Source organism: Podarcis muralis, chromosome 1 (assembly GCF_964188315.1).
Source record: "Podarcis muralis chromosome 1, rPodMur119.hap1.1, whole genome shotgun sequence".
In the NCBI taxonomy this organism is placed as follows: Eukaryota; Metazoa; Chordata; class Lepidosauria; order Squamata; family Lacertidae; genus Podarcis; species Podarcis muralis.
The window spans coordinates 67107103-67133777 of record NC_135655.1 but is presented as its reverse complement, the minus strand read 5'-3'; the positions used below and the strand labels follow the sequence as shown (position 1 = coordinate 67133777).

The window sequence follows — 26675 nt, the reverse complement described above, 5'->3', positions numbered from 1 at the left end:
CACATAGTTCAATGACACAACACATACAGTATCTTGCCTACAGAACGACTCAGGTCCAATCCATGGCATCTCCAGGTTCTCCTGGGAAAGATCCCTGCCTGGAACCGGATAGACAAGTCAGCTAGAACCCTGGTTCCCAAAGTGGAGAGTAGCGCCCCCTGGAGGGCGGTAAGAGGCAAGGAGGCAGCAGGGTGGGTGTAAATGAATACAGTACCAGACTTTGAAAAGCTGGTATCGCTGGGTCAAGTTCATCAGTTGGATTTTGACTACGTGCGTAATCAGTGAAGACTTAGTGGGTCGTGCAAACCGCTGTTCTAAATAATGCTTTGGATCGAGTGCAGCAGAGTTAAGGGGGGAACTGGGGATGAGTTCATGGAACCGAGAAGGCGGCGCTGGCCCGAAAAAGTTACATGGGACAGATGGCCCAATGGCCGAACTCGGTGTAAGGGAGCCTCTTCTCTTTTCTGCCTTTCACAGGCTTAGGGTTGCGCTTTTCCACCAGTTCAAACCCTCCTTCCTGCGAAGCCTTTCTCTCAAGCCCTTCCGAGAGAGAGAGAGCGCGAGCAATAAAAAAGGAAGCCGCCTCAGCTCTCCCTGCTTTGCTCCCACGTGCGAGCTCGCGCTGACAGGACTCCCTCAGGCCGCCTTCGGATTGGCCGAGGGAGAGAGAGCTCGCTCGCCTGGAGCCACGCCCAGCCCCAGCGCTCTGGGCTCTGGCGAGCAAGACAGTCCCGGCAGCCAGTGCCGCGCGTATCGCCTCGCGCAAAGTCGCGCGCGCGCGCGCAAGGAGGGCAAGGCATGTGCGTGGCTCCCAGCGGAGCCCCCCGGGAAAGAAGCCGGAGCGCCCACGGCTTCTCCTGCCTCTGAGGGAACATGCTGAGCGGGGGCTCTCGGTAAGTCATGGGAGGGCGCGCGCGTTTGGCGCTTGGGTTCTTGCGTAAGGAGGTCCGGGCGCGCTTCCCGACCGGAGGCGTCCCGGTTCCCGCGGCTGCGCCCTGCCCGGAGCCGCCGGCTCAGCCCTGGCTTCCCTGGGCAATTCTATCTCGCCTGCCCTTGGCCGCGGTGGAGCAGGTGGCGTTTGGTTCAGGAGGCGCCCGGGAGGAGCGCTAAATAATTCACCCGGAGTGCGGATCTGATCTCAACGCCGTTGCCTCGAGGAACCCCGGGCAGCCTCCGGCTGGGGAGAAAGAGATCTGGGCGTACAGTCCTTGTTTCTTTAAAAAGAAAGGGCGGGAGAGGGGGAAGACAGAGAACCGCTCGTCAAACAGATAAAAATGTGGCGCGTTAAAAGAAAGGAAGAAACAGGACGTGGTATAGGCAACCCCAAAGCCACATCCCTGGCAGAGGCGGAAATAAACGAAAATCCTGCTTGTGTGGGTGTTCGTTCTTTCTCGCTGTGTTACTCAGATGTGAACTATTTTGCGCTCCGGCACCTTTTAGGGTCTCTTTCAATTCAGCTCTTCGGGCTTAAGAACAGGTGGCTTTCCAGACACACGCTCTGCTATAGCCTGCGCTGCTTAGACTTGCTTTTAAAACAAGGGGGAGATCCCGAGGTTTTTTGATATATATTAAAAAGATAAGTTTTTATAAGTTGATCAGAGCATTTAATTGTAGAGTTTTTCTTCCTTTCAGTTACTGATGAGGCTGGTTAGAGTTTAAAGAGAGCAGGCAGTGTCGCAAAACCGATGGTTCCTCATATTTGTATTAGAGGTTTGGGTGGGTTGGGAGAGCCTGTGCACATTGTTTTCTCAGAAGTAAACCCTATTGAGCTCAGTAGTACTTACTCCCAGGTAACTGGGTGTAGCATTGCAACCCACCAGATCTGTTTTGGCATAAGTTTTGGAAGACTGCAGGCCACTGTGTCAGGTGGTGGAAGTGTTTTTGATTGGCAGGGTGTGTGTGTGTTTATGTGAATCATATACATGGAGGGGGAAATGCTAAACTTGGGGGTCATGTGGCAATTAAGTTGTGTTATGCAAGTCCCAAATCCTTATGTGACCGAAGACGTCCTGAAGTGTTAGTGGCACATTTCTTAGTGTCCTAAAAGTGACAGGTCATCCGAAGAGAGGTTTTAGAACCTAAAGGGAAAAATGAGGTGCGGTAGATGAGGAATGTAGATAGAAGCCGGCTGGGTGTGGACGGGAAGTCGGAGATTGTTTACAGACAGTTGCAAGCATGCTGTTCCCTGTTATGGGTGAAGAAGGAGACCTTTAATAGTATACTAAGCCACAGAAGTGGGATATCCCTATAATAAAAATGTAAGCAAAACATGGCAAGGAGAATGGGCAGTGTAACTCTTCTGCTGCTCCAAGGAGAATAGCTTGCGTTATACATGCTGCAAAGTCCATATAATCACCATCAATTAATAATACATTGAAGATGGAATAGTGGCTTGCAAGCTTCGAGAAACTGAACTTTAAAGGAATGTGATCAGCATTTCTGATGGCACTTGTTGATGCATTTGTGTGTTAGTCTTCCTATCAGCATGCTACTTGACCATGTGTGTGCCCTGCATAGTGTGAAATTGTGTGTCTATTTAAGGAGGTGTGTGCATATGCAGTTGGGGGTGGGGGGCGCGTGTAGATTGATTCTTCAAGTCCATCTGAATTCCTCTTGGATTTGTCTTCACTGCACTACAAGTGTGGGGATTTGTGGATGGCTTTCTGCCCCTTTAAGAGGTATACATTCTCCAGCCACATATTGTTTTGTTTTTTGGTAAAGATAGGTGAATCACCTTTCTTCTGGTCTGTCGCATTCACATTTTACCCACAATTCATTTGTTTCTAAATTAATCTGTACTTTAAAAAAACCCCTCTTAAAGTAGTATTTTAAAATGTGTATTTAAATTCGTATTTTCCTTATCGTTAAGTTGCCAATAAACTACCACAATGTTCCAGTAAGTACAAAAGTTGGTGGATAGTTAAGTTCTGGTCTGCACCTTCGTCTATGCAGTGTGGATCAGGTAATTTCTTACAGGAGCTCACACAGGTTGAGTTGCTTAAGAATTTGCACTTTGGACTCCACTCCTGTTCTCCTGACTTCAGAGTTTGTGTAGATATCTCCATTGCAAATATACCTTTGAATGAGCCCTTTTAGTGGATAGTGGAAGGCTGAGCAGAAATCGTGTTAAAAATTACTTTTTACTTTTTGAAATATGGCAAACCTTGATTGTTCCAGTGCTGCACCAATTAAAAAATATTGTAAGTATTTTGTGTCATGTTAATACTATCAGACTATACCTACCAATATTATTCATTCCATATACTGTGAAAAAAGCACAGATTAAGATCCTTAACAAAATCTGCAGCAGGTGGTATTTCCTTTATGCCTGCCAGTTACTTAAATAAGATCTGCTGACAGCCTTTTTTCTCTACTGAATAAGGTTAACAACAGCTGCTTGAGTAGGTGACTTTTTAAATAGGCAAACCCACCTCCTTCCATGGCTCCTTGAAAGATTCATAGTAAAGTGGAGATAATGCTAAAGAGAGGCCTTTTATGTTTGTTTGTTTGTTTGTTTGTTTGTTTGTTTGTTTGTTTGTTTGAATGATGATATTTGATGGTATTTTGTACCAATCTTTCCTCTTGGCACTGATGGCAGGAAGGTTTGCTCAATAAACTGCAGCAGTACTTAATCTGTCACAATGCTTGCTCAACATCAGGCTTGTAAATATTTTGCAAGAAGGTGATGCTATCACTCTGACTTGTGAAATTCAGTGCGAATGGGTCTCTCTGAATTCATTGGCTCTTCAATTCCTTCTCTCATGTTGGGCTTAATTAGATATGCTACCCCATTGCTATCTACCCTGGCTTTGAAGTGCTAGTGTTTGAAGTGTTCTTTATTATGTTGTTATATGTATTGTGTGTATTTAAACAGAGATTGTTTTGAAAAATGCAAAACAAAGGATCCTGGATATCTCTCCAGAGTGACACAGGTAGGATGGAATCTTATCTTTAGATTCCAACTTAAATTTACCATTGGTAACTAACAGTCTGATCCACCACCCAGTTAATTTAGGTTACAATTGTACAAGACTACAATTCCCAAGATTCACTGTGTGTGTGTGTGTGTGTGTGTGAGAGAGAGAGAGAGAGAGAGAGAGAGACTGAAAAAATGGTTTTAGTTCTAACTTTAACCCTATTTAGGTGCTTTGTATTAGCAGAAACACATGGGCCATAGCTGTTGGTGTGCTCAAGAGCCACATACGGAATACTTGCATTGCATGCTAGTGCAGCAAAGTACGTAAACTATCTTTACAATTGGCATCCAGGCCAATAATCGCAGCCAAGAAGCAATTTGAGAGTGGAATTTGAATGACGTTCTCACCATTAGAGATGGCCACTTCAGGTCAGAGTTAAGAGAGAGTCATGGGAGCAGAAAACGTCTTGTTCCAATTATGAGTACTTGTTGGCTATTTATTCCAGGGTTTTATATATTAAGGAATTGGTGTGGTAAGAAATAACACAGTGGAGGGAAAAGGTGTCTTTCTCTTCTCTCTCCTTGTTTTCTACCAGCTCACCTGGGGTCAAGCTTCTTAACCTGTTTGATCTGATTCCTGTTTTTTTATATATGAAAATAAGACTTGCAAGGCTTGCTTGCCTGGGATGCTAAGCCCTAATTAACGATGCAAAGTATTGTTCTCTCGATGAGAGAGGCTATGTAAGTGTCCTATTGCCCTTACAGGCTGAGTCACTTGGTAATTGCGCTGGAAAAGTGTCTTGTATGAAGAAACAAATTATAAACAATACTTATTCAAATTTATAAAAGCATAGCTATAGGCATTCATTGCAAAGCCCAGACGTACAGGTCTTCTTACTTGCATTTGTTTTTGAATAGTAACTTTACTGAAGTAATGTTCCAGCCATGGCAAATACTGAGTTAGAAATACTAAGAAATCTTTAACTTATGCAATTGCAGGATGCATATCTCTCACCATGAAGGAAGTACATGAGAAGGCATCAATAAATTGGGGCCTATCTTCCTCCTTGCCTGGAGTGTGCATGCTGGATGCACTTCCTGGTACACTTCCTGCCTCCCTATCCAGCACTTCCTTTTCAATCCAGGGCTGCAACTGAGAATGCATTGAGTTTGAGGAGGAAAAAGAAGGCTCTTTGGGGCTCCACTGCAGTCTCTCTGTGTGCATGCAGCTGGGATCATAACAAGAAACATAGGGTCTACAGTGGGTAGCATCCAACTCAATCATATTCTGAGCAGATCCGCTGAAATCAGCATATCAAAGTGCACCGATTTCAGTGGGTTGACTAAGATTGGATTAGTGCTGAAATGTCAACATAGTTTCAGTTACTATTTAGAGAACGTACCATACTTTTCCATGTATAACACGCCCCCTTGTATAAGACGCCCACTATTTTGGGGGACTCTAATTTTAGAAAATGGCCCAAAGTTGTTGAGCTTTTGTTTTTTGGGGGGGATGCAGTAAATCACTAACAATCAATTGTAAATCAGTTGCAATCGATTGTGCCGCTCACTAACGATCACTCGCATCTGCTACGAGCATCTACTCAAGCGCCAACAGTGGAAGTACATAGCAACCACAATTGCCGCCGCCACAGCCCATCCTCAGCAGCCCTTGCCGCAGCCACCAATCACATTACAAATCGCCAATGACAATCTGCAGCTCGCGGCTGCAACCAATCACCAGTCACTCCTACCTACTACCCATGTATAAGACGCCCCCAGTTTTTAATCCTTTTTTAGTAAAAAAAAACACCTTGTCTTATACATGGAAAAGTATGGTACATTAGCAAAACTTAATTCACTGATAATTGTGGAAATTGTTAGTATCTGGATTCTCACAGAAGTTATGAAACAAATAGAAGAAAAGAAAGCTGTGATGGAGATGGATTGTACTGTTTCTTGCTTCTGTATGCTGTCTGCCTGTCATTGCAAGCCTCATGTTGTTAAACAGTTATAACAAACTTTCGAGGAGACATATTTGTTGGGATTCCTTGATAAACAATGCAGAAATACTGTTTTCTTTAAACATAGCACATCATTTACAGGTAAAACACCATTCAGGATTGGTGTACACAAGCCGCATGTATCTGAAGTCAGCTTTAACTGATAACGGTTTTTGAAAATGAATATGCTTTTTTGTGAATAAAGTTTATGACAAATAAAACATGTGCCGTTCTTGATGGTGGTGGTGGTGCAGAAACCACCTTTAGGCAGCAACCCTATAGAACATGGGGTTTGTGCCAGGGGTGGCAGTTTGTGCCAGAGGCCAAAGCGGGCAGAGCAATGGATACAGCTTCTGCTTTTGTGCAGCAGGTTGCACTTTAGCCATGTAAACACCAGGGGCTTCTACTTATACCTCTGCGCACACACACCTCTCCATCCGGAGAAGCACAAGAAGGCATTGTTGGAGTTCAAGGATTCATTCAAGCCTTAAGGCCAAGGCTCTGAAGAGTGGTCTGGAGCAGGTGCTGGTGTGGTCTAGGGAAAGGGGGAGCGATCAGAAAGGCCACATTCTGGCCCCACACCTGAGGTTCCCTGCTTCCTATATATAACCAGTTACGTTTCATGGTATGCAATGGAAGCAGGTGGGACGTTCTGCTGCAAGTACTGATTCAGGCCACAATCAGATACTTGTGTGTTCTGGCAAATAGGGCTACACCTCTCACCCCTCCCACACCATTTCTAGTGCAATCTTATCAAAGCGAAGTTTCCTGTAAGAAACAAATGGGAGAGTTAAAGCCAGATACATGGGGCATGGCCTTTTCAACTCTCGGAGTAAATCTGTTTATAATAAAATTGTTCTCTTAATCTACAACCACTTTATCTAATGGAGTAAAGCTGAAAGCTTCATTTAAGCAGCCTGTTTGCTTGATCTTCTGCCCCCTGGTTCCTTATCTCCCCACTCGACTTCAGTGTTGCCATTCTTAAGCAGAGAGAATGGTGTTGCATTGGGATGGGATCCCTGACTCTGGCTATAGGCATGGGGACATGAATAACGTAACAAGTTTTACTGCCATAGTGTCCTTCAGATGCACATTAGGACTTCTATTTGGTAGTCTTTTTATCCACCCTGTCTATTTGTGAGAACTGAAATTGGCGTATCACCACTCTGAAGAAAGGTGGCAACATTCGGGGCTTTTTAGCATAAAGTAAGGTGTGCGTGTATAGGATTGTTCATGTTTGGAGAAAGTGGATAGGGAGAATAGATAGTTGGATGCTGAATGTTGGAAGATTCAGAACAGGCAAAATAAACCACTACTTCACACAGAAGCAGATAATTTGAGGGGAGGTAGCAGCAGCAGTGCTCATCTGACTCCCTGGTTACCAGGAAGTGAGGGGGGTGGGGAGTCAACAGTGAGAACAGTGGAGTGGGGGTGCTGGATTTATTTTGCTGGTGCACTTGTGTGCTGTACCAGTCATGCTGCTATCTCACCCTTCTTCCTCTACCGCCCAGTAAGTAGCAGCAACATGACCAAGCAGAGGTCAAGTGATAGCCCTCCCCCCGACAACCAGGGCTCCCCCCCCACCAGAACCATCTGCTGGGATTGCAAGTGGTGAGAGCTCTATGGCACTCGGGTTCTGCTTGTTGGCTTCCCATAGACATTTAATTGATCACTGTAAGAATGAGATTTTGGACTAGGCGGGCCTTTGGGTCTGAACCAGCAGGGCTTGCCTTACCTTATTTTCTGATCATGCTGCATTCTTTCATAAATGGTACGTATGTTCACAAAGGACACTGTTAAAATATAATGTACCGGTTAGGGCTAGACAAAACCTACTTCTGCCGACTGAGGCAGAATGCTGATACAAATATCAATGACAAGACAAGGTCACTTGATGTTGTTCCTTTCCGTTGTGTGCAGGATTAGCAGTAGAATATGCCATATTTATCAGCATGGGTTCACTTAACACTTCTGTGCCGTTGTTGTTTTATCTGTGTAGGAACTGCCTTGAGTGAAGTAGCTCAGGCCAGCCCTAATGCTAGTTTTTGTACATACCTGTGGATATGCTGCTTTCTCTTAAATGATTTTCTTCACAAATAATGCTAATTTTGTGCAGCTTCAGGAACATACATGACTAAGTTACAGAGTACTAAAGAACATGAATGAAACCTTATAGTTGGCCTGAGAAATAGCTGAATTATGGGACTGAAGTCAACTTGGAAACAAGAGGTTGAAATAGCCTGATTCTGCAGAGATATAAGTGTGTGTGTGTGTGTGTGTGTGTGTGTGTGTGTGTGTGAAACAAGCAAATTCTTTGGTTTTGTTAATTGAAGATAAACCCTTCTCAGACTTCTTAAACCTGCAGATTATTGCTTGGCTGTGCTGGTATAACACTTAAAGGAGCTTTTCTAGTTGTCTCTCAGCATTCATCTAGCACACTTTCAGTATGTTTGTCTATCTGATCATATTGAAACATCATGAACCCATTTTGAAATTTAAAGTTGGTACATAACTGTCAATTGATAATTTAAGCCTTCATTTTCTTAACTGATTAACGCATATAATAAGGCATTTGTGGGTCATTGCATGCATTGTATGCTTTGAAAACTTAACAACTTGTACACATACAGTTTTGTGTCACTCTAAATCCTTTTAGCAAGCAGATTGAATTTAACACAGCCTTTTGAAATAAGACCTTGTAATTGTTAGTTTGGAATAGTATTGTAGGTGTGTAAAGCTTTTCTTTGTGGGGCAAAAGTAACTTGCAGTTGCAGAAAATGTAGCTGGAGGTAAAGGGTTAAACCAGCATCATTCATAGATCCAGTATTTTACCATCATTGTAGTTTAGTGCTTACTAGCAAAGAAGTGGAAAACACTCTCTTAAGCCTTTGAAGATGTCCAGGTAGAGTGGTTAAAAATCTTCATTTACATATAACTAGCAGGAAGATCTTGATAATCCTGATTAATGACTGGGTGAGTCCATCTGTTAAAGAGAGTTATACCCTCCCTTCCCAATGCCATGATCTCAGTCTGCACACAAAGAGGATAGGACAACAGATGTGTTAGGAAGAATAGAGATAAAAAGTTGCAGAATATGAATAAAATATAACAGTGCCAATTGATTAAATAGTTTTGATTGGCTGCTGAAGCTCCCTCACTCAGCTTTACCCTACAATATCCTCCTCACAGTGACTCTTCCATGGATTTGTTAACCCAGCTGCTACTTGCAACTACTTTCTGCTGAAGTTCATTACAGAGGAATAAAGCTTGGACTCCACAGGTGTGTCTGTGAGAGTCATTTGGGGACAAAGTACAGTGAGGCCTGGGACCAGTTTTAAAAAAGGAACAATGCTTTGTTTTCTCTGGCCAATAAGAGCTGTATGCAGAGGAACAAGCACATAAGCCAGTACAGTGGCTGATATCAGGTATGAGTATAATTAGGTCTCTAAACTAGGTTTGCCGCTGAACTTTGGAAACAACATTCAAGCTGAGACTAGAGGGAGGGAACATGTCCGCCTACAGATTTGCTGGCATCTTGAAGTTGATTTTTTAACATTAAGATGCAAAACTCTCTTCAACCCAACCATCAATAATCTGAAGGACTCTCTCTCTCTCTGAAAAATCCTCTTATTCTTCCCAAGAGTAATCTTAATATACATACCCTCATTGTCTGCTTTCTTGCATCTAGAGTCAACAATTCAAATTGTGACTGAGGGGGGGAAGGGGGAGTGGGGAAGGGACTCCAAAATATTTGACGGCTCATAAAATACCATTCTTAAACTTACAAAAATCTGTCAAGAAGCCAAAGAGTTTATTCTTTTACAAGTTAAGTGGGAACACACTACAGTGGATGCTCGGGTTGTGAACATGATCCATGCGGGAGGCACGTTTGCAACCCGCAGCATTCACAACCCGCAGTGCCGTGTCTGCGCGCGCATGGGTCGTGATTTGGCACTTCTGCAGATGTGCAAAGCGTGAGCGCCTAAACCAGGAAGTAACCTGTTCCGGTACTTCCGGGTTTGGCGCGGTGCGCAACCTGAAGATGCCCAACCTGAAGCATTTGACTGTATTTGCAGTGCAATCCTATGCATGTTCACTCAGAAGAAATCCCATTGACTTCAGTTGTGCATGCTACCAAGTAAGTAGGAGCCTGAGCTGAATAAATGCTGCACTTGAGCACTTGAATAAATGCCAGAAATATACTGTTGCTTGCCACCCCAATCTCTGAGCAGTGCAAGATTCCAGGAGTTTACCCAGGGTCTGTGTTTCCTTTTGGAATGAGGCACAGCAGAAACATTAACACCCCAAAAGTGTCTTGCCTTTCCCATAGCTACAGCCTTGGATTCAGATAGAAATCAACCATTGCTCTGAGGCCTCTTCAGCCTACAGCTTTTCTCCCAGGTTCTGGCTCACATAACTCAACTCACATAGTTCAGGCTTTCCCCCCTCTATCCTTGAGTTGAAGCTCACCCATTTGTCATCTGACACAAAGCCCCCTTTCCTTTGTTCTCTTAACGGCCCGTCACCCCTGGTGATTACCTCAGCAGGAAGCTAACCTGGCTTGTATTTCAACACTTGCTGGACCCAGGAGTTCAGGAAGCTAGCCTGGCTTGATTAGCTTCTTGCACTTGTTAGATCCAGGGATTTGAAAGTCTGGCACCCACAAAGTCATAACAATGCTAAACATTATTTTTGGAGCGCTTGAGTAAGTGCCTACAGTCTTCCATCCCGTGTAGGATGTTCAGAAACCTGAATGTGCTATTTTCCTGTATCCGCCCAGCCTCTGTGTGCTACAGAGGCTAAAGCACCATTCATATTTCATTGGGTGTGCTTTGAAACAGCATTTTAGGTATCTGACTGTCCATCTAAGAGCGTTCTTTATTAATGGGTGGTTCAAAAGGCACTGAAGGTGTGAATCTTCGCTACCGAAAGTGCATACCCAAAGTAAGTGAGGTTCAATTAATGTTAAACTTCTGTAATATTAAGGGTGGGTGCTCTGGAAGAAGGGAGGAGGTTTGTTATTATCTAGTTTAAAAATTGTATGGGTGGAGCGGCTACACAAGGTCCAGGTTTTAGGATAGATAGAACGGGGTAGGATAGGAGATGAGTTTGCAGTTCAGCTTTCTTACAGTGGGGCACGTGATGGAGTTGTATGTGTGGAGCGAGAATGAGCTACTTCTTCATTCTGTAATTTTGAAATTGAATTTGGCACCTCTTCATCCTATGGACATCGAGTCCAGTGGAACGTGGATTTTGTAGCAAGATTTGCCACCCTGCTCTTGCCTTTCATGGCTGATTTCCGGAATGCTTAAGACTTCAAGGTATTCATGCTGCAAAATGGATAATGGTTGTAGTAGAAATAAGATGAGAGTGCAAGCGATTTCTATATATGGGGAAAGTGGCTGTTTTCTTAGATCCTTGAAGCAGGAAAACCCTTATACCATGTGGGCACAGTGTGGGCTTATGTATGTACCATTCCGACCAAGTGAAAGGTACTTGTCAGCATTACTTAAATGATTACCTTAAATAGGTAAACATTCCACCCTATGTTTTCTTTGTTATGCACAGTTGTTGAGGCCACAAGCGTAATTAAAAAAAGATTTCTGTGCCTTGAAGATTTCTTTAACTAGGGTCTATTACATGCAATAATAGGGAAGGGAGTGTATTTGCTTGATTAGTAACTGCAGTGGCCTTAACAGCAATTTGATGGATCTGATAAAGTCCCTTCCTAGTGTAAAGGAGAGTGGGCCTGCATAAGAAAGTGTGTTGAGAAATGATGGTTCGAGGCCTGTGGTAAAACATCTCTGTCTTGTAGAATGAGGGGATCCCTTTGACTCCTGGAATGGGCTTTGAGGATGTTCTGGCAAGGGTAGCCAATAGAGAAACCTGGCTGAGCTATTAGAACGTTAGGGTTAGTAGTCTTGGTACATTCAAAGAACAAAGCAGGTGTTCTTTTTACACCTTAGTGTGTCCGTGTCTAAACACAACATGCTGAAGCAGGAATGGGCAGCTTCTCTGTCCATTCTACTCTCCAAGCAGTGACCTGTTCCATAAGCTAGCTCTCTTATAAAGTCTCTAAGCGGCTATCAACTGGGAATTACATGCAGAACTTAGATATAAGGTTAGAGTACCCAAATCTATCTTTTCACTCTTAAACTGTTTATTTTCCATATTAAAGAAACTGGTGAAATGTATCTGAACCCTACCTGTTAATTCCTGAGTCTGGATGCAATTGCTTTGTTGGTCAGATGAGTCTGCTGGTTTCTGAAACTTGGGTTAAGACTGACCACGTTAGAGGTCACATGTGTATTTCTAGTAAGAGGGAGTGATCCCTAACAACAAGACCAGTGTATCCTATTCAGGTTGTGAAAGGACAGCAGAGTTTTGGCTTACACTTAAAGGAGGACAGGGTGTATTCCCCAAAAAGAGATTGGAAAACGTCCAAAAATACAGTAATCTCACCATTCTTCTTCATACTGTAGTTTCTTGACATTTGGAAAAGTATAAATATAAGAACTATGAAATAATCCTACCAGGCTGCCCACCCCCCACCCCCCACCTTAATTCTTAAGTGTTGGCATGTGATGTGGTGAAGGCTTAATTCCAGTCCATGTGCTCTTACCATGTTAATAATTTCAGCTTGATCTCCAATGTCTTTGGTGTCTGAATTTGTATTGTTAATGTGAAACCACCTCCTTAACTTGAACAACAGGAATTGCTTAGCTATTTCATCTGTTTACTCAGAGTGCATTATCATTTCAAAGCTAGGATCAAGGTGTATCTCGATATGAGCCAGCATAACTCACATGGGTCCTGCCCTCAGTTTGACAGGATATTTTTCTAGCACCTCTTTGTAATAGAGTAATTTATATGCACATTTAAAATAAAACTGAAGATTCTGTAAAGCAGTCAATAGGTTGCTGTCTGCTATTTTACGTGTTTCATGTAGCACTGTATTCAGGTTCCTGCTTAAAAAAAGAAAAATCAATTTATAGGGCCATGATGGGAATCACCAAACAAATGTCTTAATCTGTGCTTGGAAAACAACTTTATTCTTGCTTTCCCAAGACAAGCCTGCTATCCAGAGTTGTTCATGTACCTGTTTTGGTTTACAAATGGACCGCCGGAACAGATTATGGCTGTAAACCAAGGTACCACTGTAATCTGTAGAAGACTGACCATAGACAGACTTCAGATTTCTATACACTGCATAGCATATATGAAATTCAAAAACATTAAATACAACCTATTTCTGGACAGCCAGAAGTAGATAATCAGTTGCTAATGAGTACAGAATGCTAATTCTGGAGCATAATGTTAGCTGAAAAAGCCTAGCTATCACCCGGGAGTGTGTTTCCCTGCCTCCCTTTTTGTCTGTCCATCAGACAGTAGCAGAGATGGAAAGCATAGGCGTTCCTAAGAGACCAGCTGCCTTGCTTTTCCTCAGCTGTCTCCAAGCAGCGGCTATTCCATCTGGCTGCAGCAGTGGAAAGATGGGAAGCAGGGTCCACGCCATCAGTTCTGCTGAGACTATCTCCTTTTGGCACCTCCTCATCCCTGAATTGTATACACCAGGGGTCAGCAACCTTTTACAGCAGGGGGTCCACTGTCCCTCAGACCTTGTGGGGGGCCGGACTATATTTTTTTTGGGGGGGGGGGGGGAATGAACGAATTCCTATGCCCCACAAATAACCCAGAGATGCATTTTAAATAAAAGGACACATTCTACTCATGTAAAAACGCACTGATTCCCGGACAGTCTGCGGTCCGGATTGAGAAGGCGATTGGGCCGGATCTGGCCCCTGGGCCTTAGTTTGCCTACCCATGGTTTACACCATTGCAGTCCTTTTAAGGATGTTGTGTGAGTTTCCTCCCCCTCCACCCCACTTACCTTTTGTGTTCCGAGGGCAGGGAAGATATTTTTTATTCATCTGTAAGCCACTTTGTGTGCCTGAGCAGAATAAAAGCAGAATAAAAATGTTTTTTAAAACTGGGTTCAGTGTGTGTCTCCAAGCTCATTTTTAGTCAGTGTGGGTAACGGTTTTATTTTTATCATGAGTTAAATCCTGGTGAAGATAGAAGGGGAGCTTATCCAAGTGAATGGGGAGCGCATGCATTCTGGTAGCCTTTTCCTTGTGTAAACTCCTGTTAATTGCACTTCCTTATTAGCCCTTGTCTTGAACAGCATTGTTCGTACAGCCAGATCTAGGTCGCTGCTTTCTGAAGTAGAAGAGCTGGATAAAATAATTGAAGTGGGTACTGGTGCAGTCAAGGTCACAGATTTCAGGAAGTGACCTCTGTAGTACTTTATCAGCCACCAGTGCTCAGATGACTGACAGTCCGTAAAGTCCCCTCTCCTCCTGTGGCACAATCTGCATTGCCTTATCTGATCACAAACTTTATTATCAAATGCAATGAAGGATAAGGTAAAATCTACAGCTCTGTCTAAGCCACCAAATTTTAACATAGACATTAATTCTGATGTAGTCATACTATAGATAATAGCCTGGATGTTTAGAGATACCGTTAATTGTTGCAGATATATTTGTACAGTCACATAGTACAAGTTTGACGTTGGGTGTATATGCTAAGAGGTTGGGAGGATGGAAGGCAAACTAATATTCTTCCTCACCTGTTAAGACTGATAATAAATGCAAGATATATAGTGTGCCATTATTTAAGTAACTGCGCATACTAGCTGATGCACAGTTACTTGGGCTCCATGATCACTGCAGATGGTGACAGCAGTCACAAAATTAAAAGACGCCTGCTCCTTGGGAGAAAGGCGATGGCAAATCTAGACAACATCTTAAAAAGTAGAGACGTCACCTTGCCAACAAAGGTCCGTATAGTTAAAGCCATGGTTTTCCCAGTAGTGATGTATGGAAGTGAGAGCTGGACCATAAAGAAGGCTGATCGCCGAAGAATTGATGCTTTTGAATTATGGTGCTGGAGGAGACTCTTGAGAGTCCCATGGACTGCAAGAAGATCAAACGCATCCATTCTTAAGGAAATCAGCCCTGAGTGCTCACTCAAAGGACAGATCGTGAAGTTGAGGCTCCCATACTTTGGCCACCTCATGAGAAGAGAAGACTCCCTGGAAAAGACCCTGATGTTGGGAAAGATGGAGGGCACAAGGAGAAGGGGACGACAGAGGATGAGATGGTTGGATAGTGTTCTCGAAGCTACAAACATGAGCCTGACCAAACTGTGGGAGGCGGTGGAAGACAGGAGTGCCTGGCGTACTCTGGTCCATGAGGTCACGAAGAGTCGGACTAAACGACTAAACAACAACAACAAGCATACTAGCTGATAGTATTGAAATGTATTTTTCTATACAAAAGTTATGTATATTTATTTCTCTCTTTTTTAATCAGGGAGATTATTTCATTCCTTTGGTGTCTTGATCAAATTTCAGGGAAACCTTACGGAATTATATAGCGATATAACCTTTTAGTCAGAATATTTCAGCATACTTAATGGAGCTGATTTGTTCAAATAACTTCCAGAAGAGGGAGCTTCCTTTTATTTAGGCATGTAATTGCAGAAGCTTATAAACCTTGCTCCTACTGTAATTTTTTTTAAAAGAAAGCAGTACTTCAGCAACATAATGTCAATCTACAAATACCTGTTATCTTTTCAGCACAAGAAAATATTCATTTACCTTATTTATTTAATAAAATTTATATACAACAAGGTGTGGAGTCATAACAGGTTGTAGGCTTTTCACCAATTTCTGATTGGCTTAATACTATCTTACTTCACTTTAGTACACTACATCCCCTTTTCAGACTACAGTGGTACCTCGGGTTAAGTACTTAATTCGTTCCCGAGGTCTGTACTTAACCTGAAACTGTTCTTAACCTGAAGCACCACTTTAGCTAATGGGGCCTCCTGCTGCCGCCGTGCCGCCAGAGCACAATTTCTGTTCTCATCCTGAGGTAAAGTTCTTAACCCGAGGTAATATTTTTGGGTTAGCGGAGTCTGTAACCTGAAGCGTATGTAACCTGAAGCATATGTAACCCGAGGTACCACTGTATTCAGTTCATCTTAAAAGCTTTTCTAACTTCTGGGATGTGTGTGATTTATTTTTTGAGTGATACGAAATGCAAGAACATAGAAAGTTGCCTTATACCAACTTGGATGATTGGTCTATCTAGCTCAGTATTGTCAACACTGGCTGGCAGCTGCTGTCCAGGATTTTCAGACAGAGTTCTCCCCCAGCCCTACCTGGAGATGCTGTGGATTGAACTTGGGACCACCTGCAAGTTTGGCAGATGCTTTACTACTGAGCTATGGCCCTTCCCTATGTTGTTAAGATGATGTTGGACTAAATACAAGGAAGTTGGAGAATCAGGAGCCAGGAGCTGCAAGATGGGCTGGTCGTTGGGAATAAATGAGCAAATCAGGACTGAAGGGGAAAAACTATAGAGGCAGGTTCAAGGAATGCACAAGTATACAGGAATAGTCAAGAGCTCAGGAAGGCTTTATTTTATTTTTTGCTTGATACAGTAAAGGCCTTTCTACTCTTCCTGCACAGTAAGATCCAGCAGTCAGCCTAAGTGGGTAGTGTCAGTCTAGAAGGTTCTTCACTAAGAAGGCTGCCACCTGCAGTTCAGTGCTTCATCATACAGATTCCTGCGAACTCCTGACAGTTGAGTTTGTTTTATGACTTGGCCTGTGCGCCACATTTTTTACTAAATTGCAGCAGAGGCGTTTTGTAGTGCTTTAGTATACAAACTGCTTGTTTTGTAAATTACCTCCTAATTAGTCTTTCCATGCATAAAAATACGACTTCCCTTCTGTGGTTTTCATATATGCTCTTTCCAGCTGACACAGTCTGTCATGATCCTATTAAGACACTCAAAGCAGTGGATTAGCTTCCGAGAGTGAGAATATCAGCCCTGTGTGATGATAAGCAGCAATGCTCATGGGCACAATTCAGAGAATTTGGGGTGAGGAATAACTGGAGTTGGAGAGACTGTCCTGTGAGAGTGAAACTGCTGTCCTATCGCAAGGCAATGAATGATTAACACTAAGAATCCAAGTCTTACATTTGGGAAATGTAAACATGATCTGTCAGTTATGCTTGCTTGGCATTTTGCCGTCTTATGCTTGCTCCGTGTGTACAGCAGATCATCAGATTTTGCCCAACAGAACATGTGATCACACCAATCTGCTCTATTTCCAAGGGCTGAAAATGTTGACACACTGAACTTCTTTGGCTTGTCAAAACAACTCTTGAAAAAAAAGAGAGAGGCTTAACCAAAGTCCTAATTAGATGATGACCTGGTTTGGATACCTGCCTTGCCTTGCAGGCATGCTCAGATCCAACCTTTTAACCTGCAGATGACTAATATCCAGCATGCAGCAGTGAGTGTACACATGGACAAAGGTGAACAGCACTGGGAATTCCATAGGAATTAGCCAGTGCCTCTCATACTTCTGATAAGATTTATTCATCACATGTACTCAAAAGGATCGTGCTCTGTTACTGTGAAGGCATCTTGCAGCTATCCTCTGTTCTCCTGCAGTAAAACAGAAGTAGATATTCTCTACATGACACACTGAGAGAATGGGATCTCTACCCCTTCCCACTTTCTTCTGCTTTTGAAACTTTTTGTGGTTTCTAAAGTTCTCTTAAGAGAAAGAAATGCCTTCAGCCATGGTAGCTTCCCTTTCTGCAGATTCACACTGATGCTGTTTTAACTTTGATAGATCATGATCATTCTTTTTTTGTGTGTGCATGAAGCGGGTTTGATTTTTTTTTTTTTTGGCTTGGCTTGGTTTCCACGTTGCCAGAATAGCCTATCAGTGGCTCTGCTGTCTCATTTGGGTGTGTAAATGAACTTACTGGTGTTTCCAGCTTTGACATTTTCTTTAGGTTTTGTTTGTTTGTTTGCTTGCTTTTTACGATTCCACTCAACGACATGTCTAAGCAGGTTAAGGATTTGATATGAAGATTGATGTGAACATGGTCTGTGACTAACCTCTGAGTGCGCGCACACACACACACCCCTCAAAAAAATAGGGCCAGTTTTGTAAGCTGGGAGTGAGCAGTACACTTTAGTAAACTGAGAAATGACTGAACTGGCCCTGTGCTGAGAAAACGTTATTGCCCTACACAACAGCTATGTATTGGGCAATAATGTTTCCCCGGGACCATAGCAACCCATCTAGGGTTATAAAAGTAATCTGAATTGCCCCATGCATTTGAAACTAAATTTTATTTCATCTGTTGCTGACTTGTACCTTTTATATTGTATATGCTCAAGGCTGCCACAACTGATGGCTTGACACTAATTCTGTACTGGGCAACAAATGAAGCGATTGTAGTAGGGCACCATGTGACTGTGGCTTATGGTCTGATTTCTCTCACCACACTCTTATTCAAAGCTTTATTGCTAATACTTGGCATCTTTTGCTGCAGCAGGAAACAGTGAACTCATTGTAAACTGCGGTTAATTGTAGAAAAGCAGAAACAATTTGTTTTCATGATCTTGGTACTAGTACTTGTAGCAGGTACCTGGCAAATGGAACAATCCTCTGCAGCATCCTGTTGTGCAAAACCACTCCTGGGGCATTTGTCCTGGCAGCCCCCTTCAAGGTCAGGTGAGGGTACATGCCAAATAATAGACCAGGATCTGTATGTGGGTGAAAATTGGCCATAGCTTTATTGACTAATAGAAATAGGTGGACCTGGCCTGGCATTAGGACAGAATCTGTTGACTGAGGAACATCTGATCTGATCCCCACTTGATCCCTCTTGATCCCCACAGGACTGCTGGGGTATCTTATGGGTAGTTATCCAGCATTAAGGACTCAGCATGGCATAAAACAGTACTGCTAATAGCTTTAGATGGCTACTGACCAGTTGGCTGCTAAGGCCTCCTGGGGTTGTTCGCCCTCCAGGCCCCTTAACGGGGGCCCCTTTTTACATATACTCTACCCAATGCCGCTTCTGCCCAAATTCTGACAATGAAGACAAGATGCCTAACAAACATGTGCTCTTCACTGGGAGAAAGGCAAAATTCTCCCAACCTAGAGCCTAGTTGCAGTTGAGAGTAAAATTCCTTTCTGACTTTGTAAACCAGTGACCACTGGAAGTCTTAGGAGGGAGCCTTTAAACTGAAGGAGGGAGGACTGGGAAAGTTTGCCCTACTTGTGGTGGGGAGAAGCAAGGCAGGGCAGAATGGCAGCCAGTCCTTTTAGACGAAGGGCCACCGGTCTACCCTTCCCCGAGATCTCATTGGGCTGTGCAGAGGGCCCAAGATCTCGTGGGAGGATTACTCTTTCCCTCTAGCCAAAGTAGCTGCCGTGGCACTCCACAAATCAGCTGATGGTTCCAACATTCTTGCCAGGCCACGATATGTAGAGCAAGACATGCAGTTGTTCAGTCTATAACTTAGGCACAGAAAATAGGTATTAACTTTTTCTCTTGAATATCCTTCAGAAGCTAAGAGGTGTGCCTTCCCCCAGTACAATATTGTAATATGTTTAAAGAGGAAACTATTTGCATGGTCTGAAGGCGCATGGGCTGAAGCTAAGCAGGTCTGGATATGACCAGTGTCTGAATGGGTGATTGCCAGGGAGCCACATATACACTGCCTTGGAATGAACTGTGGAATAGAAATGTAAAAATGTAAAGTAACTCCCTATTTAAAATTAATATTTGCAGGGTTTTCTTTTAAGACTCTTCTTTTTTTTTTCTTTTAGAAATCTGAGATCCAAAATTGGTGCTAGCACATTGAATAATTGTTGCAAAATAACCTGGCTTGTCTGTAGCAAATTTGTCATTTGCTCTTAACTTTTGATCATTATCATCGTATTAAGCAGGAATGTTCCCAGTACCTGCAGGTGCAAGAGCCTCACGTGCTTTAAAGGTGGAATATGGAGGTGGATGTTGAAACAGACAACTTGTGATTTGTCGTAGGTGTTTGAATGCTTGCTGAGATGCTTTAGACATTACAAGAAACAGGAAGAGGGAGTGAGTTGTGCTTCCTCCTTCGCCCATAATGTATTAGGAAGGGGAGAAGGAGAGTCACTGGCTGTTCTCATATCTAGAAGGCGGTGCATCCTGGGATGGGGTGGGGAATTCATGACCCTGCCCCAATCTTGCATGCTACAGTGGAAACATATCATGGAGAAGCACATGATTCTTTCAGCACCTCTTAGCATGCATGAAGTGCCTGGACTTTGTTGCCAGTTTTTGTTATGTTATTTCTTACAGGACATATTTGTTGAAACAGCAGAGCAGCATAAGAATTTGTACGTTTGAAGGAAAAAACCTATACAAATGGAAATGAAGTGGTGTAAAATATTTACAGCAGTAAGAAACAAAGACTGAGTGTGCATAATATGAGAACAACCTAGAAAAATAGAGCACAGTCAAGAAAATGGGTATCCGTGGAGCCTTCCAAAGTCAAAACTTCGTGATGCTTAAGACAGAGTGCCTCCATACACAAGTCTTTGTGAAAGTAATATGCTGTACTGAAAGACGTTTTTATGCACGTGCACACATTGGCATGACCGCATCAAGCACTTCATTCAAAAGTAGCATTGCTTTTTAAATGCTCTCCCTGCTCTATCAAAAGGCCTCAAGCTAGGTTATCTATCATATGTGTGGGAAAATATTACGGTACTCCCTTTACAAAAACAAAATACAAAATCCACAGTTGTTCCTTCAACAGCAATGTGATAGTAGGCTGGGCTGAGACTTTTCTTAGAGCTATTGATGCTGTGACTTGATGACCATGGTGGTTTGAGAATGGGAGGTCCAAATTAAAATCTCCACTCTGCTCAGCTCATTGGGTGGGCCTTTGATAGGATACTATTGCTTTGGTGGTTTGGATTCCTGCTTGTGTGTGACCCAGGCATCAAAGGGATTCAGTATGATAAACGTATGTCCAAGGTTTCCCCCTGATTTTGATACAGCTTTTTTAAATACATGATTGCACATGTATAGTAAGCTATAACCACAAACAAATTATGCTTTACTGCCGAGTGAGCAGTGTGATAGTGCACACTGCTCAAATCGTGCCCACTCCCCACTGCCCTTTGCCAGCCGGGGAGAAAGCAGATTACAGTCCTGGCTTAATGTTGCGTTACAAACCTTGGCTTCCTTTTGTGAGTTGTTTGGAGGGAAACAAACCACAGGTGCTGGTTTGCAGATAATGCTTAGTTAGCACTGTGGTTTGTTTCTTTCCTGGTTGGCAGAAGGGAGAGTGGGGGAATGAGAGATTTGAACAGCATGCATCAGCATGCTCCATGTTCAGTATAAGCCATAGTTTGCATCTACGACTTACCGTGATGCTCAAACCAGGCTTAATAGTTCTTGGATACAGAGCCAATAAGCAGAATCTTTTGTACTTTATTCAGTCACTACAAAGCTTTCTTTTAATTGGCTGTCTGACTACTGCTCTTGGCGCTCTTGCATTAAAAACCATCTATTTAAAACTGTTGGCTTTCAACCAAGATATGTTTTCCTTTTAATATTTGTTAAAAAAATAAGGTTGAATTTGATGGGAGTTGAAATATAGCTTCTTACATGATAGAATCATAGAATTGTAGAATTGGCATGGACTACAAGGGTCATCTAGTCCAACTCCTTGCAATACAGGTATCTCATCATGAGGTTCCCCATCCCATTTGAAACCATACCAGACCCTGCTTAGCTTTGCAAATGTGTTAGCAGTTTTATTGCAATGAGCCTTTGTTATTCACATTTGGTAAGAGCTTAACTAGAGCCAAGCTTGTTACTTTTTAAAAATTAAATATCACTGTGAGGTATTGGTCAAATTAGAAGCTCTCTTGGAATCTGGAAAGGGTAACAAAACTAGATAGTGCCCCTGCATACTGTTGTCACTGACTAGGATTTCTGAGTGTAGTTTGTTCTCTGACCTAGTTTTGCTATCATGCGTGCCATGTGCTCATTAAGTGACGGAGAATTCTGGGAAAGTCTGAAGAGGAATTTAAGGTTTGTTGTCACCTGCTTCCTAAATTAATCCAACTTTTAACCACAAATTACACCTCCCTCCACACTCCCATCACAGTGTTTACACCTATGGTCATAGCTTAGCCTTCAGTCATGTGCCTTCATCTATGTGCAGTGGTGTAGACTGAGTTCGTTCCATTTTTGGCCAAGTGGTAAGCAAATGGGACTCAATGAGATAAGCAGCTTAGAAGGCCTGCTGATTCTTGGGAAACTAAACAGACCCCCTGCCATAAACTAAAAAATATGTTGTCCTTCATCCATATTTCTAATTGCTGCTCCTTACTTCCTTGGCTTTGGCCTCACCGGTATTTGCAGAAATTTTGGGAAGGGAATTAGATGGGATTCCATGAACAGGGTTTGCTCCTTTCATGTTATTTAGAAGCAACGTGAATGTAATTGGCTCCTGTCGAACCTTCCTGTATGTTGAGGATTTCTCATCCCAGTTGATCTTCTCTGCCTCTGGGTGGATGTTGGGGAACCTAGAGAAACAAGCTTTGCTTGTAGGTGAAACAAATAGCTGGAATGGCTGGCAGGTTTGGGCCTGTCATCCCTGTGCTTATGCCAAACTTGTTTCTGGCAGTTGTTTAGCAATACTGCAGCTGATAAGATCTTGATAAGGTTGGCTGGCTAACGTTAATGTTGATATTTTCAGTACACATTATAGATTGATGCTATATCAGGAGGTTGCTGCTATAAAAGGAGCTGAATTCTTGGTGTCTGTCTACACTGTGAAAGATGCATGGTAGATACCTATGAATGTAGTGATATTTTCAGGAAGGGAGTCAAGGAAGTTACGACAATAATGGTGACAAGAGGAGAAGTTGTAGACTTCAATGCAGATACCTTTCCAGGTTCAATTAGTACCCACCCAAGAGTTCAGAAATGTCACATTTTGATTCTATAAAAATACATAATTTGCCCCTAAAATTGGCTCTTCGTCTGAGGATTGGAGTGGCCAAATATAACACCATTAAAAAAAAAAAAAAAGAAGCCAGAGGAAATCTGGGAAATTAAATTTAAAACATTGCTTGGGTTGGGTGCCACTCAAAAGCACTACAAGCATGCCTGATAATAGTAAACAGTATGTAAAACACATCAGTGAGAAGATTCTAATTTTCATTCCCCCCCCCCCCATTTTTTTATTTACTGGTAGGTGATCAGAATATGCTTTGTACCTTATTAGCAGAAATTGCCATTAGCAATGCACTGGGAGATAATGAACTTAATCTCGACTATAGTTAATTAAAAATCTGATGAAGTGGAAGGGAGAATAATGCATAACTTGATTAAATTACTCTTGAACTTTCAAGCCATGATATTCCTGACAATGAAGGAAAAGAGTTTTGGGTGTGGACTACTTCTGGATCATTTCCCTAGTGAACTACCAACATGTATTTCGGTGCTAAGGCGGGTTGTGTCAAATTCGTAGTTTTAATGCCATTTACTGATTTGTTATAAATACATAATTGTTGATTTAGGCTATCTCTTTGCCTTCAAGATTAGAGAGAAAGAAACTACTCCTTTGTCCTCTTCCTCTTTTTAGCAAGATCAAGATGATGATGAAAGGGACCCATCCAGATGGACTTAGTTCCTCTTTAAGGGATGCGGTTACTTGTGGCTTTTATCTCAGACTTCAGTCATTGCTACTTAGTGATATGCAAAGCATTCACTTTATTACTTCAGCTTCAAGTTTTAAAGGGCCAACAAAGCTTTGGTGGTTGATTAAAATTGGCTGGCGGGTGACTAAAAATGATGGGGCTGTTAGTTAATCACATGCATATGGGTTGTGTCTTTTTAAAGAAGTATTGCCACAATATGCAACGACAAAATAAAATGAAGATGGCCCTTCTAACAATGAGCGGAATCCGAAATTTGGTAAACAACTTTCAATATTTCCACTTTCCAGAAGGAAGTGATTATTGCATGGCTCTTCCTTTCCCTGGTCTGTAAAACATACATGTTATGAAAGACACACACGCACACACCTAACCCCGTCAATGTATTACTCATGTGTAGGGCATAAGTGTATAAAGTCAGGCCGTGCTTTTAGCCCTGCCTGGGACATTGCTTCCTTCTCATTTTTTGAGAAGAGTGTTCAGCATGTGAACACCTGCCTTTGAGTAGGGGCTTTGGAGGACCAGGGCACCTGACCATGTGGTATCCCAATTGTGTGGAGCCTCTACAGTGGTACCTCGGGTTAAGTACTTAATTTGTTCCGGAGGTCCATTCTTAACCTGAAACTGATCTTAACCTGAAACACCACTTTAGCTAATTGGGCATGCTGCTGCTGCTGCGCCACCGGAGCACAATTTCTGTTCTCATTCTGAAGCAAAGTTCTTAACCTGAAGCACTATTTCTGGGTTAGCGGAGTCTGTAACCTGAAGCGTATGTAACCCGATGTACCACTGTACTTGCAAGCAGGTGCCTGCATGCTGGGCTTGCTTCTCGCACAGCTACACACAGTGAAAGGATGACACAACAGGGGTGGCTCTAAAAGTTCCTTACTCTACACACTTATGGCCACATGTGAGTAATATGTGACTAAGGCTCGAGTGCTTAGGTATTTGCGCTTTTCCTTACTGAACACCAGAGCAAATACTGGCAAACCTTTTTTTTCTAAAAAAGAAAATGGTTAAAAAACAACAAGGAGCACACACTCTCCTCTTCAATGCTCCAACACTGTTTGACTGCAGCAATTTACAACTATAGCTAGAAGGTTTTCAGAGTGAACTTTGCAATCAATTAACATGAATTTGCTTCACATCTTGGAAAGCGCTTCCCATGAGGATCATAATATCAGGCTAATTTAGTTCAATATAAAATGGTTGTGGGTAGCTTTTCTATAAAACATGGAGGCTATTTTAAAACTTTTTTAAATTAAAGGTTGCCAGATAGCTTTAAAGCTAACTTTAGTTAGCCTTACTGTGTGTCTTGGATGCGATTTAAAGCAAAGGCAGGAAATAAAGGCAGAGTGAATGCTTAGCCTTTGTAATAAAAAGAAATTGGAGCACCACATAGGGACTTGCTTTAGTAGTGCTGACAATATCCCAGGAATATAACATGGAAAAAACATTATGTCCAGGAATTGAGCTAAAAGTTAAGATTACTGTAAATGAAGCAGCACAGTGATAAAAAATATACAGTGACCCATAAATACTGTTTAGGAGAGAATATGTGTTAACCACTGAATTATGATGTTTAAATGCTTTAGGGCAGTATTTTCCAGACTTCTAGTCCTGGGATACAGTCCCTCCCTCTCCCCCATTAAAGTTGGAGGCTCAATCCACCATACTCTCATAGAAAAAACATGTATCTGCTTTCCTAGACCAATAGACAAGCATCTTCCTTAGAAATACTGTACAGGTTAGCATAATGAAGACTCTGGGTTGAGGCAGGATTGCTGGGCAAGGTGGGGATTCAGCCTGTTAGTTGCAACATGAGCTGTGCTGCTCCCTTAGTCATTGGCCATAGATCATAGGAGCATGCTGGCCCATCTAGTCCAGCATCCTGTTCTCACAGTGGTTAACCAGATGTCTGAAGGAAACCTGGCAAGCAGGACCTGAGCTATCCATCAACTTATGGTTGTCTCTCCTAGTATTTCACTGGTTCTTAACTGCAGTCTGGGCAGTATAGTGGTTTAATTTTCTGAGGTACACATCATCCTCTCTTTGAGCACACAGAGTAGGGCTCAATACCCTAGGGGATACTCAGGGTAAGGTTGGTGGATTCTATCCCAGACAAGAGGACTGTGGTGAATTTACCTCTCTCTGTATGTGGAGAACCATATTTGATTTACCACTGCTGATTTTCCAGGTGTCTGGCGGGATTCCTGTTTTGCTCCCACTGCCAACCACTCTTGCATTTCAAAACCTCCTAACCACTGCCACCAGGCATTGAGACTATGCTGCTTAGCAAACAGTATAACAAATGGTTATTTCTTATTCACTGTAAAGGTAAAATAATGTAAATACTATATTCAGTTGGCTGCTGTTTCTTTAAGGCTCATGCAGCTAGGTAACAGCTAACTTTCAGCCGCCAATGGATCCTACGAGATCCCAAGCCTGACTTTCAACATTCCATAAATATTTGAAACTTGGGATTGCTGTGATATTTGTAGCCCTTCCTGTATTCTCTGACTTGGCTGAATAGGCAGTGTGCACTAGTAGGGTTTGTACATACAGCCCTTATATATGAAGAGATTAAATTTAATATTTATGTCCTGCTTTTCTGTTAAAATAATACGCAAAGTTGCTTATAATGGAAAACCAAACACAACATAGCAAAATGAAACATCAGAACACTAAAGTTGCATATATAATATAAAAACAGTGTTGGGAATCAGAATTTCTCCTGGTTGCTGTTCCTTTTGCTGTTTCCAGCAGAGCAGAGTCTCTGGGGTTCTGACTTGGTTCCACTAAAGGATCACTCCAAAGGGTTGCTTTTCCTTTGGCAGTCACTTTCCAGGCAGCAGTTCCTCCTACTGGTGGTGACCTTCATGCTATTTTGGATTTCAGTTTTTGGCTGTGGGTTAAGTCATCCTTTGTGACCTCATAATTTTAAATTCTTTTAAAATAAACCACTTCAATATTGCTGAGAATTAAAATCATCAATACATGGTGATTTGTGTTCCAAGACCTGCTGTCACCATCTTCAAAAGTGCATGGTGAGCTTCACTAAATACACAGAAAATTATGGGAGAGCAACAGCCCATGAGACTTCTGCTTGTTTGGTTCTCTTTCAGTCAGACAGCATTGGTGGTGCA

General features: G+C 42.5%; 1 protein-coding gene across 5 annotated transcripts in view; it reads left to right on the top strand.

The window, feature by feature from the left end:
• Positions 1 to 721: 721 nt before the first annotated feature.
• Positions 722 to 26675, top strand: part of MICAL2 (microtubule associated monooxygenase, calponin and LIM domain containing 2) — a 139931-nt gene continuing 113977 nt past the window's right edge. For 3 of the 5 annotated variants that reach the window (XR_013393219.1, XM_028731187.2, XM_028731151.2), the window contains exon 1: positions 727 to 893. The gene's annotated coding sequence lies outside the window, so the exon portion shown is untranslated. Of the gene's footprint in view, positions 894 to 26675 lie in introns of all 5 variants that reach the window. The other 2 variants (XM_077930351.1, XM_028731159.2) reach the window with 2 other exon arrangements.